General features: G+C 39.0%; 1 long non-coding RNA gene across 10 annotated transcripts in view; it reads left to right on the top strand.

The window, feature by feature from the left end:
- Positions 1-264: 264 nt before the first annotated feature.
- LOC125323939 overlaps positions 265-20,761 on the top strand; it is a 61,848-nt gene continuing 41,351 nt past the window's right edge. For 8 of the 10 annotated variants that reach the window (XR_007202713.1, XR_007202719.1, XR_007202718.1 and 5 more), the window contains exon 1: positions 13,758-17,674. This is a non-coding gene — a long non-coding RNA (uncharacterized LOC125323939). Of the gene's footprint in view, positions 10,000-13,757; positions 17,675-20,761 lie in introns of those variants that run through there. The other 2 variants (XR_007202716.1, XR_007202715.1) reach the window with 2 other exon arrangements.

The following is a 20,761-nucleotide window of genomic DNA, read 5'->3' as shown; positions in this document are numbered from 1 at the left end:
ATCTCATGCTAGGTGGGGCCTGGGGAGAGGGGAAATGGAACCTGTGTCTTATTTTGGTGTTTTTTACAGCTGCAAGGAGGTAACAGCACCTGTTGGGAGACTGATCTAATCCAACAGATCTGGGTTCAGTACACAGCTTCGCACTGTCCTTGATGAAGTGCCCTAAACTGTGTTTCCACACTACTCAGCAGCCTCCTTTAATCAGCTAACTTCTTTAAAAGGAGCACTCTGCCTAAATCCTAGGGATGTGCAATGTTACCAGTGACATGCTGTGAGAGACTGGAATGTTAATGATTAATGATTCAAACAATTTCTACTTGCAGTAACTGCCCAGGTGGTAGGTGGTGCAGAGGGGGTGCACACCACCACCGGTGGCTACAGGCTGGGTGCTGAGCCCGATAACAGAAGAGGTGGGATGGTGGTTTTTATTGTGCCAATGTCCTTACACAAGTGGCTCAGCTGTGAATACACCCCTCCAGGGAAGTACTGGGACATTCTTGTGAAAGCCTGAAGGTATTTATCCCTTCTAATGGGCCATAATTAACTCAACTCCACTGAAGTGATAGGCAACTGCCAGGTCTTAGACCATGTGGAAGACTCTCAAGGTGTCTCATGATCCACATTATTGTATCTCTCAGTGTAAAACTTCCCATCCCAGGGAAGATACCTGGGTGCTCCCACCTATCCTGAATGTCTATTAAGCCACTGGATTTTGTGTTTTGTGGGCTTCCCCCACACCTGATGGATGAAGACTGCAATCATCACTTTTACCAATGGAAATTCCAATAATCAAGTTTCATCACTGGATCCAAGGGTGGTAACTATATGCCTTTCTACTCTTATTCCTGCTTCATTTTCTTTCTTCCTTTCCTTTCTTTTCTACATTTTCTTTGCTTTGTTATTTTTGTGCTTTTATATTGTTACAGTCTAACCAAAATTGCTACATTTAAAAATTTGCCAGGTACCTCATTCTAGCTTTCTGTTATAAAGTTTGCAAGTAAAACTTCCTTACTGAACTTCCTGAGAATTCTGTTGTTTCTCCTGTGCACTGCCCAGAGTAAATCAAACAACCTTCCCCTAAACCCACCAAGTGAACAGGGGCATGACACTTGCATGCTGGAAGAAGGCAAGAAGCTGTGTGGTGGTGCAACATTACCAGGGGCTTTGTGCTCATGCAGGAAACCACTCACTATGCCTGAATAGAGCTCAGTGAACGGGATGTGGTGACTGCTGATTCTCTCAGAGGTCTCCAAACCAAGCCACTAGCATTGGTGCTCACACTCTACTTCTACAGGGCTTGGCAGAGATAGCCAGAAGAATTTCCTAGAATATGAAGGGCTCTTTAAAAAAAAAAAAAAAGAAAAAAAGAAAAAAGAAGAGATTAATGTCTGTCACAAATAAATGTCTTACTGTGGCCAATTTCCATTTTAGGAGGATGGTGGAAAGTTGTTTCACGTGATCATTTCGAATGGAAAAATTCCAGGTGAAGTTTGAGAATATCAGTACTACCTGAGAACTTGGAAATGTGAAAACTTTTATTTCTACCACTTCTAACAGAGATAATGTGCCTAGAGAGGCATACTTGCATTTCCCATTCCATTTCATGACTCTGCCAGTTCATTTGCTATCTGTTAGGCAGGAATCAGTGTTCTGTCAGAACTATGTTTCTGTTCAGTACTCAGAAAACAGCTGGGCCATGCTTTTTCCAGCAAGAAATCTAGTCCCAGATAGCCAAACCTTTCTCATTTAAAGTGCAGATTAATTCATTACTTTTCCTGTGTTCCTGAAACTACTGAGAAACTTCTGGCTTGGAATGAAACTCTGCGGAAATCAAAATAACATTTTTCATGATCAGCAGATTATATCAGTGTTCAGCAAACTCCACTGACCACTAAACGGATTTTCAGTTGGAGTGTCAGGCAAGGGTTTGGACTTGCAATGATTTGCCTTAATATCCTGTAATATATTCCAGCTTTGGGAGGAAGGGTTGTTGTATGGTGGTTGGTAGGATTGCATAGAGCTTTATGTGCAGCGTGTTAGAGTTCATGCTTATTTGAAAAACTGCTACAGATCTGGTATCATAAAACGTCCCTAGATATCACAAGAAAAAAGTAGATTCTAAAATGAGTTAAGATTATAGCTTATGGTATGGTACTGCAGATCCTTGGTAGAGTCAGCTTTTCCTTAAATCAAAGAGTGCCTCAGCATTGGCCCATGTGCTGAGGGCATTATTCTTGAATCAGTACATCAGTAGTTTAACATACCATAACACTAAGAAATGTAACGATGATGATAATTTTCTACTATATTAGTTAGCAGAACCCTGTGCATTTTACAAGAAAACTGCCAGATATAAAGATTGTTACAGTGAGATCTTCTGAGGATTTATAGGCTGGTGGTAAAGAGTGCTCTTAGTGAGAAGAGAACTAGTACAAGTGGGAGTGATATTTGCCCTGGAGTAAAACTTGTTTTCCCCTTAAAAAAAAAACAAGAACAGAACAGTAGAAAAATAACAGAGATATATGCTCACAGGTATACTGGAGGGAAAGGCTGAATCAAAGGAGCCAGGTTCCTCCATTTAGTTCAACTTCTGGTTTGATTTTTTGCCAAGACTCTGATACCTCCAGATATTGTCCACCAGAATTTTTTTCAAGCAGCTGCTAAAAGACTATGGATGATTTTGATCCCACTTTTGATCTGAGTAACTGAAAAGTTTGTCTACATAGCCCAGAAGGAACCTGGGCTCAGGAAGAAGCACCATTATCTGTTGATAATCCCAATACAAAAGTGTCCTCCAGAGATCTGCTGCAGCCACCCTCCTGGTCTTCTCTCTGTTTTCACTGTGGCTTCTGTCACTGTCTGTTTCCGGCTGGCTGCTCTCAATGTGAGCTCCTCTGTAATTCTTACTACCTCATAGAAGGTTCTGTCTTGCTTCACATACCTGTCTCTTCACCATGTTTTGCATCTCTGCTAGGAATGTGTCTCATCATGCTTGTTTCTTCTTTTTCATTTCTCAAGTCTCTTGTGAGACTCATTAAGTGAAAACTGTGTTAATCTTTCACTTTACAGCCTGGTTTAAAGTAACCTATATGTTACATTCACTGCTGTCTCTCAATCTTTAATTCCAAATATTTTTATAAAAGTCATTTTGAAAGGTGTTACACAGGATGAGTTTTGCTGTGTAGTCTTACTGCACACAGCAAGAGCGACTTCTTCCCCTTTGCTTTTTGAGTTTAATACTTTTATTATTTTTTTTCCACATCTCAAACAACATGACACCACCTTTGAAGTGGATAACAATAAAGGAACTGGATTGAGAGTGATTTTTGTGGTGACAGAGAGAGCGCTTCACCCCAGATTATTTTGAAGTGATTCAGATAATGTCTTCTTACCATTTCCCTAGGGAGATATCCTAACACAAACTGACTAAATCTGTACTGGACAGTTGTCATGGCCCAGAGTTTATCTGTGTACCTCAGCATCACTTCCAGCCTTTTGAATGGGGACTGGTGGTAGTGCATCTTTCCTGTGGTGCTCAGCAGTCTCCTTCCTTAGAGAAAAGAGGTGTTGGTTGCTCACCCTGGTGTCTTGCCAGAGCAGATGTACCAACCTATAAACCTTGTGCACAGGTACAAACAACCCACAACTAATCTGCAGTTCCCATGTGATTTTGACACACCATTTTCAGTTAAAACCTTCTGGGTTTGGTCATGTGTTTATTTTTAATGAGTTCTGAAGCAAAAGCAAAACCATTCTGGAAGATTTTCTGTATTGAGTCCTACAAAAACTAACAGAGAACAATTCTGAAAATCCTTTCTATCTATTTTGCATTCAGACCCAAGGTAAACTACTAGCCATTGTCCATCTGGCTGCAATATTGAAGGGGAAAGAAGTGAGAGCACTGCCCAGGGAAGCAGCTTTGAGCCTGCTTGGCATCCATGAGGGTTTCAGGCTCCAGACCTTCTGCTGTTTTCTACCAGGAACATTACTCATATCCTGCATGCTTCTTCTTCACCTTGGATTTTACGTTCTTTAGATGCCGGTACATCTATCCTAAACCCAGCCTTCCCAATCATTTAGACATCCTTCCCCAGAACTGCAGCAATTGCATAGCACTTGGGTTTACTAGCTTCTGTGCAAACATATGCTAATTAATTATAACTAATTGCACATACTCAGGGTTTTTAATCCTTTTTTTCACACCTCAGATTCTCCAGATTCCTAATGTCTTGTTTGTTTTTAAAACCTATTTACTAATTAGGGAGGGGAAGGACTGGGGAGAGGGGGTACTATGGTACAATACACCATTTTTGTGTAACAGAAAGTTTATTTCAGTTACATTTAAAAATTTTCAACATTTAAAACAGGACTGGGCTGAATAAATTACTTGGCTTCTCCCTACTGTCAACATCTTATATCAGCTAACAGGGTCAGCTCCATGTCTGCAGAGGTCTGGTTAACACCTCCATTCCCTGCAGGATTGCAGGGTCCTTTTGACAAGCCATAGGACCAGCTACTCTGTTGGACCCTGCTGCTTGCAGGTGTCCCAGGAAAATCTCTCACATGGCACTTTTAAATCCAACATCAGCAGAACCCTGATCTGAACACCAGGATTTTGCAGGTTCAGGCTTGAGAGACAAAAGCAAAGAGATTGGCACTGACTCATCCTGGCACGTTAAAAAAAATTACTTTCTCCTTAATCAAGTGTGAAAGCTAATTCAGATAAAGTGTGTGACAGTAATGAAATGGGAGAAAGAGTTTCTAATTAGAATGTCAGCAAGATAACACAAACCAAATCCTAAACTCCCCACCATTAAAGTTTCCCCACGGAGCCCTCCTGCCATTGTTCCTTTCTCTTTCTGACTGCTTTTTAATAACAACTTCTGTGTGGCCTTTGTAAATAATCCTCTCATTAGAGGTTTGCTTGAAATATGCAATCAATTTATTAAGATATTTTCTAGGAGAAATTAGCAGGTACAACAAAGCATAATTATTCTGGCACTCATTCATTTTTAAAACCATAGGCTGACCAGGTGCCACTGTTGCTTCTGCCAACCTCAACAATCAATTGGATGGCACCAGAATCACAGCCATATGCCAATTAATCCAGGCTAGGCAGGCAGCAGCATTTTCAAGGAGACTGAAAAATTAGAAATTATCTGCATATTTATTCATAAGTAGTAGTCTTTGAAATAAGAGGAATTGGATCTTTGATTTGGTAATTTTTCTACTACTGTTTATATATGTTTGAGTGTCTATGTATGTGTTTTTTGATCCCTGAAGAGAATACTGATTCTTTATTGAACTCAAAAAAGTAAAGATTGAGAGGGAAGACAAAACATATCATAAATATTTCTTTAGGTTTAAGATCAACACATAATAAATTATGTAATAAATGGTGGAAAGCTTCCTCTACCGAAAAGGAAGACCATAACAGCAGGGAAAATGAGTTCAACTGTGTGGCATGAGAGACTCAAGATAAAAGAAGCATTTTGAGCATTTTCATTAATATTTTAGTCACATTGTTCAAGATAAGCCATGTAGGGGGACTTGCTAATATCCAGTAACTCTTCATTGGTAACTGAGAAATGAGCTTGGTATATGTGGGCTACGTTCTGGTTAACAGATATACTCATATGAATTGCCAAGTATGACTGGAAGTAAATGGCTATCTGAGAGAAATATATGGAAATAGGAGAACCCAGATATTCCTCCAGGATGGAAAGTCCTTTCATGGCAGGACAGAAGCAAGCAAGAGAAATGGTGCTGGGGATTTGTAAGAGGAAGGCTTCTTTTTGAGAAGAACAGGACATTTTCAATAAAGGAGTTGATGCCAAGGCTGAGAGCTTTGTTGTAGCTGTTCAACAAAGAAGAAGAAGAATAAAATTATATCTGTTGTCAGAAATATCTCTGAAACATCCCTTGTCATCAGAAAAATTACATTTAATATATAACTTTAGAAAATTTAGAAAACAATTATCTTTCTTTTCTCTCTCTCTTCCCTGCCCCCCCCCCCCCCCCCCCCCCCCAAGTTCTATGTGGAAAGCCAAAACCTGAGACTATGGAATGCAAAAAGAAAAAAGAAAATTGGCCTTTTTTCTGGATCCTTTCTCAGTGAACTCTATATTTTGGTTTACACCTCAAAATTAATTTCTTCAGCCTGGCAGAAATGTAACCTTGCCACCTTGCCAAATTTTTGGAAAGTGTACCACCTCACTATTGCAGTAAAAAGTAGAGAAGAATCTGAAATCAGCTGGTCACTGCTGATGTTGCATTGCTCAGAAGACAAAAAGATAATGCAGCTGGCTTTCTCTGAACTGTTGACAATGTAATGTTTCCAGCAAGCTAATCAGAAATGACTCAGGAGACATACTGAGAACACATAATGGAAAGTATTCATTTCTGCAGTGTTGCTTCTCACAACCAATCAGATTTTAAAATGATGCAGAAATTAATAGCCTCAGTAACAATGTGACTGTGAGTATAAACTCAGCAAAGTCAGCCGCAAAATGCTATTTCTACCATCGCTTATTTTTTCTCTCAAAGGTCTTCCTTATATAAGTAGAAAGAATATTATACTCTAACTTTTGTTGTTGTGAATTGCCTTGGCAACTCAAAACACATACTTTTTCTGGTGAATACTGGTCAGAAGACATGCGCTTCAGTAGAATAATTTTTGAATTAAAGTATGTGAAAATCTGTTGAGTGCTTTTATCAGTTACTTTGATCTTTTCTGAGAAGCTGTGCTCATACTGAGTAGCTGCCTACTAAACACTGAGGCTGTGCCTTATCTGTTGCATAAATGAGATGGTGGATTGCATTACAGCTGCTAGCAGGGCCCTATGTAGGGAAGGCTGCTAGTCCTGAGGAGTGGTTATTTCACATGGCTTACTCGAGTATGACATGCTTAGGATGTGTTACCTAGGAGGCTAAAGTCCCACAAATATTTGTACAGTGTGCATGCACAATACATTGTACAAATGCCTATTGAAAACCAAAATGGGATGAATTAATAAGTACTGTTACAAGTACTACCTCCCTGGGGAGATTTAAAGCAGAAGCTTGAAGGAGAAGTTGTTTAAATTTGAGCTTCCTGAGCTATCTAGTACTGTAAATGGAAATTGTCAGCTGCAAATGGTAATGTCACGGGAAGTAACCACACACCATCATATTGCCCCCTTGCTGTCAGTGTACTGCAGATCACTGCATCACTTTTGTACATGGAAGGCCCAATTCTTGCTAAGCTTCCATGTCACTGAGGTCCAAAATGTAAAATTCAGACATTTAAAAAGTGTGAGTGGGCTTAAGGAAAACACAGGCTAAATGAAAGCTACATCAAAATCTTAGGTTTCATTAGAAGAAAAAAAAAAACCAACTCAAAAAACCCAAAGGATTCTATTTTTACCTGCAAATTTATTCTATATTTTTCTTTGTTTAAAGCCAGACTACATCTTCTGCTAAGATTTAATCTTGTCCTACTGTTCCTCTCATTAATACCTCTCTGTGCTTTCAGCTCTAAATTAGGATTCACTCTGTTCAAAGGTTATTCTCATCTTCCTTGCACCTCTGTGTAGTGAACACAATTTCACTGCAAAGAAGGAGTTGCATTTAACCAGCTGATTCCCAAAGAGATCCATCAGGGTACATTCTGAAAGAAGAAATTCCACAAGTATACTTGCACTCATACTTTCTCTCTGATATTCCTTTAACCTGACTTTCCCCTCAATACAGCTATACTACATTCATCAATCCATCTGCCTGTTGATTTATCTCATCCATCTGTCCTTCCCTGGCATCCATGTAATACATTCATGTATTAGTCACACACATAGGGTCATCAGTCAAATCCTCCCTATCAGTGTTTCTATCAGTCAGCTTTTTCTGTATGTTTTATCCAGTTAATATACTGGTGTTCATGCATAGTAAACTATTTTATCTTTACACATTACACATAACTGTACTTTTTTTCCATGATTAACAGCAGTAGATATTAAAATATTCACTGAGTTAAAGTCAGAAAAGAAGACAAAAGGAAGGATTTTTTTTTTAATGTCTGAAAATAGAAATGCTTATGGCAATGAGAACTAAACAAAAATGCATCTGCTCCCTCCTCATGATGCAATGTGAGTCTTCTCTCCCCATTTTCCTACCATAATTTTTAGGACTTTGACTAAACATACTGAACATACCATTTTTCAGCAGAACAAAATAAAAGCAGAAGTTACACAAATATAGAACTTAGCATGTCCTTTTCTCCTATCCTGCAATGGACACCTGTGACTATAACAATGTAGGTCTACTACTGTAAAGTATGTGAACCCTGACAGTGTGCCCCAGCCAAACCATCTTTAGCTGTTCTTAATCAGAGCCCTCAGGAATTCATCAAGGTTATGGAAATGTAAACTGCGCTAAATTGGGGAAAAAAAAGCTGAGAAGCAGAATACCAAACAGCGAGAAATAGATAAAGAAGAACTGTGCCGCCCTGGATTAGAACCAATCATGTTTTTTGAACAGTGCATGCAGAACGCATGGACAAAATAGAGGGACCAATCAAGTAATGCGTGATCATGTGTTCAGTAGTTGCAAAATGCGTAAGTAGAGTGTAGTGTAAACAATAAATGTCATCTGCAAAATCATATTGATTCATTGTTCAGAAGTCCTGAGCTCCCACAGTCTACAATAAATGAAATTTTTGTTGATTTGAGAAGATAAAAAAAGAGAACTGGTTGCTGTGTGCCTGAGAATAGGGGAGGACACAAGCAAACACAGGAGTGTCAAGCTGGGCTATGTAGTTTGTATTATAGATTTTACAGGATCTCACACAAAGCTGTGGAGATACCAGTGACCTTCTGTGTAGCCTTGCAAAACTGTCCATTTTTTTCCATGCTGAGCTTGAGACAAAAGAAATAGTTTGTAAAAAACTGAAGAAAATACCAATTTAGAGAAAAGAAATTATGACAAGATTGGAAGGTGAAAAGCATTTGATCATAGCCTGATCCATTCAGAGTAGCAATGGAGATGGAAATAAAGCAACAAAAGATGGAAAGGAAGAACTAATTCACTGTAACACAAGATGAAGGGATAAGAAGAAATAGTTGAAAACTGTGGGAGGGAAAAATTAAGTTTGACACCAGCAAAAGATTCTCAAATTAAATTCTTATGGTAGAGTCACTAGAATTAGATGGAGTGTTAAGGGAGAGGAAGAACTGACCTACTTAGTGAAAGAAATTGGACAATAATGAGAAACACGTGTAGGAATAGGACTCTGAGTATTCTAGGCACATTGAATGAAGTTATTTGTAGCTCTTAGTGCTCCAGGTTTTCATGCATTGGGACATGGAAGTCTGTTGGGACCTAAAAGGACAGTTACACTGTACCACCAACTTCCTGATTGCATGTCTGGCTTTAGTCCAGTGGGCAGAAACTGTTTTACGTGCACATCTCTTACCCTGGTTTCAAAGGACACCTCAGGCATAGGGATACAGAGCACCCTGGCAGACTCAGGCCTGGTCCCACTGTGGGTGCAGTTGTTATCCTATGACACAGCAAGGACCAGCCAGTAAACCTGGTAAGGAAATCATCTCACTTGATTTCACGCATTAACACCACGAATGTCTATTGATTGCACTGAGCTCCTGTGCAATCACTGGAGAGAAAAAGGCTCAGGTCATCTCCCCCAAATGCAGATGCCAGAAACAGGCTGGATGGATTCCTACCCTTTCTGGTTTTTTGACTGAGGGCAGGACCTAGGCAAGGGGCTCAGATTTGACATGTGCGTCATATATATTTAGGTTCAGCAAGATCAATCACACTGCTAGCATAAGAGAGCCCCTGCAGGCCATCCAGGTGGACAAATCCAGCAGATCTTCTTTGTGATCTTCAGGTTCATAATAGCCACCTTCTTGGGTCTGTGTCAGGTTGCTTGGACTACTCTCTGATCATCAGGAGAACTAGTCTGCACAAAGGCAGAGCTGTGGCCTGAGACATTTGCAATCTAAGGTAAGAAGTTCTAGAAGAAAAAACCAGAAAACACTGAAGGGAAGACATAGATGTGAATGTCGTCACTAAGAAGAGCTAAACAAAATTAATTACTTTCTTCAAAATTCAGTTTGAAAATATTGTTGCAGAATATGAAGAAGGCCAAATGACTCTCCTAGCTTTTTTTATTCCTTCTTTACCATCTTGCAGTGTCTGCAGCCCAAGTGGAGGAATGGCTAAGATCCATCTTCTCCCAGTTAAAATTAGAAGGTGGTGTCACAGCATGAATCAGGAAATGTGCTTGGGGTTATTGGGCTGCTCTGAATTGCCAGCAAAGGATTTTCGTTTGTTGTTTTTTCTAAAGCATTTCTTTTATTCTTTGTTTTATTTTTATTTTTATTTTCTTTCCCCATAAGGCTTCTGGTGCATTTGGAAATTTGATTATGTATGAAGTCTTGTATGATAGTTAATTAGCATTCAGGAGGAATACTTCAGTCTATGCATATTATTTGCACAGGTTAAGTATTCCTGATAAGACTTTTCAAATCAGACAAGCTGAATTTAACTTAATTAGACCTATGAATACTCAAGGAGAAAGTAAAACGAAGCTTGCCCAGCTTTTGTACTGTGGAAATGAGGAGAAGGTGGGTGAGGGCTAAGTGTGCAGGAGGCAAAATCACCCCCAGTCACAAAATAAAGAAGACAAGAAGAGAGAGATGTCATTAAATGCTTACAGCTATTCCTGAGCTTTCACTGTAGAAAATAATGGGGAATGACAAATCTTTTAAGTCGTCTTCACCTAAGGAACAAACCAGGAATTTTATTGGGTTATTTTTGGAAACAGAATTAAAGATGTAAGTGGACAGAAATACGTTAATTGCTAGCACCTCCAGGAACCTGTAAAAGTATGCCTGAAAAATCTGCAGTGTCATTGCAACCAGCCGTTTTCATGGGTTTTTTTCCCTTTTCCTAAAATTAAGGCAAACAAAACCAGTGTAAATAGGACCGTGTTTCATTGTGACATGTTGTTTCATCAGCGTCAAAGTGTTCTGGGAGAATATGTCAATTTTGATGAAATTTTCATTGAAAAGGGGCTGAAACAAATCACTTCAGCTGTCTTCTTTTATTTCTGTTATGTCAAAACATTTTGTTTTGCTGAAGTAAAAACATATCATTTTGGCTACACCATTTTGATTAATTGGTTTTCGTTATACACATATTAATTTTTTGTATTGGATTAATATGAGATTTTAAATAGCCTACTGCACTGAAGATTAAAGATTACGGTACAGTGTTTTCACATTAACAGAATAAAATATTTTGATATAATTCAATGAAATATTTCAGCATTATCAAATCAAAATAACTTTACAGCATCAGAACATTTTGGTAGTTCCAAAAGCCTTATAAACTGGTGTAGCTTTCAGAAGTGTGGCTATAATACAGTTTTATTTGAAGCCAAGAGAAAATAAATTTTTTAAAAGCTGCCTCCTGCCACTAGAAATCAGACGTATCAAGCGCAAGAGAATTCTTCCTTAGAGATACGCTTCTACCTGCCATTGGGGTAATTAAGTATGGAATATGTGATGCAGAAGATACTAAGTTCAGAAACCAGCAGTGCCATGTCTGGATACATGCTGCTGTCTGTACATCTGGTCATCAGTTATTAGGGTAGGACCTCTGCTCCTCTCTACTCAGGTAAATGCCTACTAAGAAAAATTAAGAGTGAGCAAAGGATTTCCTTTAGTGGATTGGCTAGCCTTTACTGCTTGATATGTTCTGCTTCCAGCTGTATCAAACACCTGTGAAAACAAGATATGGAACGGAAATTATTACAAATACTGATATAGCCAAAACCAGAAATAAACACAGGGGAGCGATGACTGAAGGCTACAGGAAGAAAAAGGAGAAAGTGGTCATGTTCCTCTTGAGTTTTTTCCACTGGCTTTTTTCTTTTTCTCAGTTTACTTTGAAGTTCTGAATAAGATATACTTTATTAGTATAAAATAATGACCTTTAAATAATAATGATAACCGAACAATATGGCTAAAGCCTAATGCCTTTAATCACAAACAAATACCAAGCCCTTGATTAGTTCTTGCACTGTTATCTTTACTACAGATACACAGGTACATTTTGAGGTAAACAAAGGGGTTTTAAAGGCAGAAGGGCACACTCCTGAAAACACAGACTAAGGAAGCCTATCTGAGAGAGTCACTGTGTGGTCACCCTGTCTCCAAAGCTGTGTGTGAGCATTCACTTGTCAAAGCAAAATATAGAAAGTACATCTTCAGTTTCTGTGTCAGTGCTCTGAAATGTTACAAAAGCCTCTATAAAATGTGAAATATAGACATTTCTCAACAAATTGGCAAATGTTGAACAAAACCCAGAAAATAGTCTTTAAAACAATGCTTGGTTTTTGAGGTTATTTTTCGTTTGTATATTTTATCAACATTGCACATTTAGGAAATATATAACCTGTGTTCATAAATAAACCACTGTGGTAATATGGTGTAACTCTGTAATAATATAAAGGGAATTCTCCTTGACCTCCCAAGACAGACAGTCTTGTATCCTGAAACCTGAGAATGGTGATATTTTCTTTTGAGATATTTTCCTGGATAACAGTCAGCAGATGCTAATCTTGTGCTTATGCCTGCAAAATCCTTTCTTCAAATTTACAAAGCTTTTTGTCTCATTGAGTGAAATAACACAGTGAAACTGCAAGTTGCATAATAAGCAGATTAATTTTACTGATTGCTATGTTGGAAAATAATGCCATTTTTTCCACTGTAAATCTGTTGCCTTTAAATGTCATTGAGGACTCCCCTCACATATTTTGTGAATATGCTAAGTTTTCTAATGTAGGGCATGTTTATACACAGGGATGTTATCTTCTTACCTTCTTTTCACGATTGGGACACCTTTGACCACTCAGTACCAACAATCATCATTAAATTGTTGTAAGACAGAATATGCTGCAAAAGGGAACTTCTGCAGTGGTTTTGCTGTCTGTCTGTCTCAGTTCTCTGTTGTGGGTTGACAAATCTTCTACAGGAAAAACTTTACCTAACACTGTATAGCTGCTTCCCTCTTTCACCTGCTCTTTCTGCTCTGAAGCAGCACTCTCTGCTTTACAATTCCTTAAGACACATGGGGAAAAAGAGAGAGTATGCCTTTAATGATGACAAACACCCAAATGTTTAAATTTGAGATTCCATCAATGAGTGAATTTTATCAATTAAAAAAAAAAAAAAGACAATAGAATACAACAGCCCAGCCATAACCCCACTGTTGTTGACAGAAATTTAATTTCTATCAGGTGTGGAGAATTAAATAGCATCCCTACTCCTTCTACAAAAGGTGAATAACAGTGCCGAAAGTTAGTTATTTAGAAGTGGAGCAGAATGATTGCCTTATTCCAACTAACAGCAGTGGAAAAAACCTAAAACAATAAAATGAGAAATTTGAGGTAAGGGATAATGAATGAATTTAGTTGCTTTCATAGTAAGCTCCTAAAAATGATAGTAATTTTGAAGTAAGAAAATTTCAAGTTTGCTAAGCTTCTTGTTTCTACTCTTCCAGTGAGGAACAGTGTGTGTAAGGTGGTGTTTCTGAGTCTTTCATCTTTTAAGAGAGGAAGTCTTTAGTATAGCTGTAGCTGTGTAGAAAATATAGCAGATACAGCAATCTGCTGGGGAAGGTAATTAAATATAAATGTCAGTGGATTTTGAAAGAAAAAATAATCTCAAAACTACAAAAAACCCTCCCAAATCAAAATGAAACACCAAAAATCCCAAACAAACAAAACTCCCAAACAAACAAAAAAACTCTAACAAGAAAATCAAATGTCAAACCTAGACACTAGAAGAGTCCCTTTTAGGAGTAGAAAGGGTGTGGAGGCTGAGATGAGAAGGTGATAGAAGATCAGTACACTCAGCCTGAGGTGAGCTCAAGTTTTACTGACACCAGCACTTGTTTGAGTAACTGTCCTGCTGGGCCTGGCTGGATGGAGTGCTGCTGTGTGCAATAGATCTTTGCTTAGAGGCACTTGGAGAAGAATCTGATGAAGTATGATGCTATAAAGTCAGCCTCTGACCCTTTTTTGCAGATTTCCAAAGCTCTTTACCTGGGCAAAGTGTTTCAGACATGCTGCAGTAGTGCCCTAGCTAAATCTAAGCCTTTGACCTGAGAGATCTCCTGGATTAACCACACAGCCAAAGTAGCCTGCTAGGCAGGATTTTATTTTAGATGCTCAAGGCTGAAGCTAACAAGGTCAGGAGGTGTGAGCTTATTGGGGATTAACACAAAATGCAGAGGCAAATTCTACAGTTAATTTTCTTTGCAAGTTGATGATATTAATAATGCAGGAGATGTACCCAAAGAGACATAGCATTAGTATGACACAGCATTATTTGCTCAGAAAAGGGACTATCTGAGCAGTAAGGACAAACAAAGGGGAAGTGAGCTTCACCTGTGTCAAGCTTCCCCCTGCTGGCTGCTGTACCATCCTAAGAGAGAAGCAGGGCAGAGACTGGAAGAAACCAGTTCCACTGCCAGTTGAAAATCTTTCTCCATGTACACAGAAAAGCATAAACTAGAGAGCCCAGTAGCCAGGAAAACACTAAAGAAGCCCGGAGGTCTGGCTGCTCTGATTCAGGCAGCTTCACACACAAAAAGGGTAGAGAGTGAGCTCCTCACTCAACGGAGCTACTCCTGGGCTAGTTGTCAGGCACGCAGGCAAAGAAGGAGAGAGGGGACTCTCCATATAGGTTCTACGAGGAGGTTCACTGACACAAAGAGACTAGGGATGAAAAGCCAAAAATATCCAAGGCTCTGGGGATTTTATATTGAGGGATGGAAAGGCAGGGATGAGGGATACAGCCAATGGGAGAAAGGGAAGAAGGCGGGGTTGAAGCTGAGGGAACCAATGGGAACAGCACATAGGAGGGAACAAGGGAAGTAACCAATAGGATGTCGAGGAGCACAGAACTTTCTAGAACTAATACATAATTAACTAAGGGAAATGAATATTTACAGCTTAATATGTAAAACAGGGAGGGGAAAACATTAACCAATCATTTTGAAATACACAAATCACTAAACTGGGGGATGATGGGTTCTCACCCTGACCAGGAGTGTATTGTTAGACATTGGTGCCTGATCGCCGTAGGTTGTTACAGTTGTACCTTCCGGGGTCAGGGTGGTTGCAGCCACCTGCACTGCCGCATACACTTTGATGGTTTTAGGCCTTTCTTGGTGCTAAGTAGTTCACATGTTCTGTTATAGAAAGGAATGTGGCATGTTTGCTCAGATTAGCAGCGCAGTGTCAGGGAAAAGGACATAATACCAAACCCTGAGGGCTGGAGGTAAGTGCGTGCTGCTCTCTGAGGAGATCTTTTTAACATGCTGTGGTATTTTAAAGAAGAAAAGCTCAAGATTCTGGTTTGCATTCTCTCTTTGTACAATGAGGATATAGTTAAAAGGAAAGCCTGCCTGAAGGAGGAGTGATGAGCTTGGTCATGTAAGGCGTAGAGGCCTGAGCATTTGGGAGTCCAGGCTCTGCTAGAAGGACATCACGAAATTTAGCATGATTTGCTGTACCAGGCTGCCTCCAGAAATCCCTGCTGCCCCTTTTATATTACCAACAGTTTGACTCAGGAAATGACTCTTCAATTCTTTTGGACTCCTGTCTTCCTCACATCTCTTCCTGCATTCTCTTCCCTGTCCCTGTGCATTTGGGTCTGATCCTGGCCCTTTGGCCCTGCCTAAATGACTCTTTGCCAGCTCTTTTCTTTGGAGAGTGGAGCATGTTACAGGTATGAGCATGGTACCTCACTGCTGTATAAGGTCCAAATTAAACCTTTTTGGGTGAGAAAAATAGATTTGAATCAGATGAGTTTCAATGCATGGCTAGTTTTCTTGGAGCTATTTTTTTATTAATGGTGTCATGACAAAGGAAGACCCTTTGAGCATTCTGCCAAAGCAACATGAAAATGTATTATGAGACTATTATGGTTAGGAAATCTTCTTGGAATGGGTCAGTTTCTTCATATGATTGATAAATTAATCCAGCTCTACACAGTTTTCAGGTTTTATGGAAAGCTGTCCATATTGTATGTATAAAAATCAACTAAGAATGAGGGAAAAAAGATAAAATCCTCTGAAATACGTAACAGGATTCAAAATTTGAAGATGGGGGGGAAAAAGCTTCCGTTTTACAACTAGGACGTTGTTTAATACCTTATCTGGAAATCATTATCTGGAAGTACATTAAATTAGAAAAATGAATGGTAGACACCCACAGAAATCTTGAGGCCCTACCACACAGTCCATTCACTGGATGTCAGTCTTGACCCAAATCTAGATTAGCTCTCAGCACTACCTTACATCCTTCAGGATAATAGCAACTGGAGGGTGAACAGCCTGCTTGAAAGGATATGTCCCTGTCCTTTCCTTTGGCCTCTATTGCCAGAAGGAGTTGGCAGCTACATTTTCTGGGAGAAAACTTAGCAATTGGTACTCCCTTGTGCTACAAACTCAACTGCCTTAGTGTTGCCCATGTGTCAAATACTCCTCCAGACTTTGCAGTTCTCCTCTGCTTGTAGAAAGAGCAAGTGTGTTAACAAGTACAGTTGCTGTTGGGTTTGAGGGGTTCTAACAAAGTAACTCCGAGAATGAGCTTCTCTCAACCCATGATCCACACTCAAACAGCTGTGGAGATAACTGTTTTGTCACAGTGAATGTAACATTTTCCATTTTTGTTGATATCTTTCTGTCTGTGTTTTAGTTACCATACTTATCCAATACAGAAGTATTTTCCTTTGAAATGTTACAATTTACTTCACTGAGGGATTCTTTCTGGACTCTTGTGTATGATAGAATAAGTAATTTTTGCCTTCTTTTGAGATTAAGAGCCCAAGTGCTGTAAACAGCCATAAAATTTCTCCTTTTACTAAAAAGCATGAGATGGCTGCACTGAAAAATATGAGCAAAACATGCAGTCTACAATAATTCTGCACCATCAGGTAGGGAGGAAAAACAATTCCTTGCCTTGCCTGTATGTGGACACACGCTACAATGTTGCATCTTCAGCAGCCTGAAACAAATGAATTCTCGATATGACCTGAAAGCTGGCAACAGGAAGAAAGCCTCCAGAAAGGGTTGTTAACTTTGACTTCTGTTAAGGGTAAGTCACTTTCAGGCAGAGGGATGGATTTTGCTCTCTAGTCCCAATGGTGGGAGCCCTGACAGTCTAGGACCACAATGCTGTCTTAGCTCTTCAAATACAGTATAACTTCAGCCCACAAAAAGAAAAGCACAAAAAGTCAGTACAGAAATTGTTAGGGAGAGTGGGAGATGGATTTCTTAGCAAGTAAACTAAGGATTATCAAAAACATTTCCATGACAGGATGACCACACACACTTGCACCTTAAATAGCTAAGGGGAGTGAACCAGTCTCAGGGCTTTATAGCGAGTGATGGCACACGAGGATGAATCCAAACCTTTTGTTTCCCTTTCATGCATCACAATGGTTTCTTCTAAAGATGAGCACCTACAGAATCAGCTGGGGCTGGGAACAACACACATTGCAATGAATCTGGGTGGCATTTGTAATTAATGGAAAGCAGCAACATGTGAAAGAAGATAAAAAACTAATGAAAATGTCAATAAAATATTTCAACTGTAGCAAAGGTAAGTTGATGAGGAATTTTATTTTTTTTATTTATTTTTGAATTTGCGTTCAGACTGATTTGTCTTTGCCAAACCATAGTCTTGCTCTTATGCTAGATGGACAAGGAAAGAGAAGAAGTATTAGTACAAGAAAACCCTGGTGTTTTTGCAGCAAAACAGGTTGTGATTTCTCAGATTTGATGAAACTGATACTGTTTTCCTCATTTTGACAACGTCTCTTCTGATTAGAGCCTAGCAACTTGGTAATGGCCTTTACAATCTGACGCAGATGTTAAACAAAAATAAAAGTTGAGAATGTCAAGAGGAAGGGTGGATGACAGGTAGCAAGAGGAGTGATGGGTAAAAAATGCTCAATGAACTGGCCTCTGGGCATAAATTTGCCTTTAAAATGATGGCTTAAAAAGAAGTAGAGATGGCATATCCTACTGATTTTCTCCAAAAAATTTCACACTATGTATTCCCAGAGAAATACAGAAATACATAGCAGCAAATTACTATTTTATTTCCTAAGAGGTTGCACTTGTAAAAAAGGAAAGCATGGGAAAAAGCGAAGATAATGAAACAATTCTGACTTAATATTGAATCCAGCACAGAAATGTTGGGCTGTTTTTTGGGTTTTTTTTTTAATTTGAAAAACTGTGACCATCTATATATCTTTTTTTGGCATGATTACATTTTCTGAGGCATGCATCCAATGCACAAGAATTTAAATATCTCCTTTTCATGTCATTATCTATTTCTCTACTCATTAGGATCTGGCATTGTAAAGCTGCAGTAAGCAACATGTCTAGCACTTCCATCAGGTGTAGCTCTGCTCCCCTGTCTTCCTGGAAAATTATATATATAATTCAGGAATATCCTCACCATTTTCAATGCTATCTCTAGCATAAAAGGAAGCATATGTTATCCAGTCCTAACAATACTGTATTATTAAGTTTTCTATAACAAAGCTTCAGTAGACTGGAGTATTTTGAGACCTTCATGAGGGAGGGTTGCTCTTTCTGCATCTTCACCTGGGAAATATTCTCTGCTTAACTCACTAGTTGTCTGGTCTCAAATATCTGCGTTCATTGCAGCAATAACAAAGGTTTGCCTTTCTACTCAAGGAATTGGAAGCACCTTAAAACATACATGGATAAATGTCATTAGCCTTTTTTATTTATTAATAAAATAATTTTTTTATTTATTTATAAAATAATATAAATAATTTTATTATTTATATAATGTTTATTATCTCGGTCAGAGAAAAGTGAAGTAGAGTCATGACATTTTGGGAAGCACATCTTCTTCCTCAGGAGGCAATAGGCATCCTATGCTTCCCAACAAGTAACTAATGCCTAGTACTGGAATTAGCTAACAGTAAGGCAACTGTGTTCTTTGACAACTGAAATATCAGGTTAACTTGCATTTTAAAATACCAGGGATATTTTGAGCTAATTTTCCATTCAATCACATCCTTTACAGATAAAGTATTCACAGCACTCTATTTCCTTCAGATATAAAACAGGTTCCAAAATTAATGTATCCCTCTTAACTGTGCACAGTTGTACAGTTGTACAGTTCACCTTTTATTTTGTACATGCAGAAAGTTGATGAAAATGATGCAACTTTTATTATGAAAGCTTCAAAAGTCTGAGTCTTAAATGCATCAAAACAAAGCTGAGATTAAATTACTTTGCCTGATCCTTCACTCCCTTGCACTGGTGCAGCTTCATTGACATCTGTGGTATTGCAGAGACATACAGGTGCTGTGAGGCAAGGGGAAGGCACAACCTGATGTAGAGCTGCTGTCTCTTGTCACAAGTCATGTTTTCTGAGCAAGATGCAATAGAGACAGTAAAAACTAGCAAAACTTGCCTAAAACTAGCTTGCCACAATTTCCTTCACTTTCTCTTGCTCAGCTGCCTGAAATTCATGATTTTTTTTATCTTTCATCCAGAAGTCACGTACGTTTCAGTACCTCAATTAGTAGGGTGGTGGGATTTGTTTATATTGCATCTGGTGCTCCAGTGAATTTGCCTGCAGTTAACTTGACAGCCAGCTTTGCTCTGAACTGTGTCATTGATAACAGCAAGTGACAATCTTGCCATTACAACAACTTGATAAATTGACCAGGCTTCAAAATAAGTCAGTTTCACCTGCTACACAAAATAGACAGGCTTTCTGGTCTAAATCCCCAGGGTCAAATATTTCTGACAGAGATCTCAAAGCACATGAGCCACTAGGCACACCAGACAGGTCAGGCTTTTGAGGGAGAAAACATTTACAGTCCCGAGGAATGAAGGGTACAAAGGTGTGGAGTGGTGGCTTTCTCCTGCTCTTCAGGGCTGTATTTGACCTGGTCTTTTGTGCTGCTTTTAGCAAAAATCAATTCTCAGCATGCCCAAGCATCCTGTGTTAAATAACTCATTGCACCTCGCTGCCACGTGCAATGCTCACATCACTCATCAGGAAATGTAGTTTTCTTGAGGAGTTCTAGGGTGGTTTCATCTGAGTTTGGATTAAGATGTTGTGCAGTAAAATTGAATGGAGTGGGCCATTTCCATGTGCAGTATTCTGTGTTTGGTATGTGGTGGGGAGATGCCTCTCTATGGATGTGCCCTGGTGGGCTTAGAGTCTATGGGATGATCTTGTTCTCTATCTTGCAGTGCTAGAGAGGACTGATTAGCACAGACGTCATCATCATCAGACATACTGTTATAGGTGCTTTTGTTGGCTTTGGAACTTTTTCTGCTTTTTTTTTAAAGAAGAGAAATCAGAATTTTTCTTGAAAACTATTTCTTTTATTATTTTAGGGGATCAGTTATAATTATGCAAATAAATATTCATATACCTTTATGGACCTATGTCATTTCTTATTTCACTCTAACTATATCAAGTGAATGATTGCACTTCTCACCAAGAAACACAACTCCACTGGTAAGATTTCTAAGAGTCCTTCAGGCTTTGTTCTGATTTTACAGTCATTTTGTGAGGTTTGATATTTAGAAAGTGACAGCAATTTCTGTTCCATTTTAGACCAGGGAAAAGATTGCAATTTCATTTGTACATCTAAAAGATTGCTCTGTAACTCCAATCCAGTCATAC

The sequence above is a fragment of the Corvus hawaiiensis genome, chromosome 3 (genome assembly GCF_020740725.1).
Source record: "Corvus hawaiiensis isolate bCorHaw1 chromosome 3, bCorHaw1.pri.cur, whole genome shotgun sequence".
Taxonomy (NCBI): Eukaryota; Metazoa; Chordata; class Aves; order Passeriformes; family Corvidae; genus Corvus; species Corvus hawaiiensis.
This window is presented reverse-complemented; position numbering and strand designations above follow the sequence as displayed.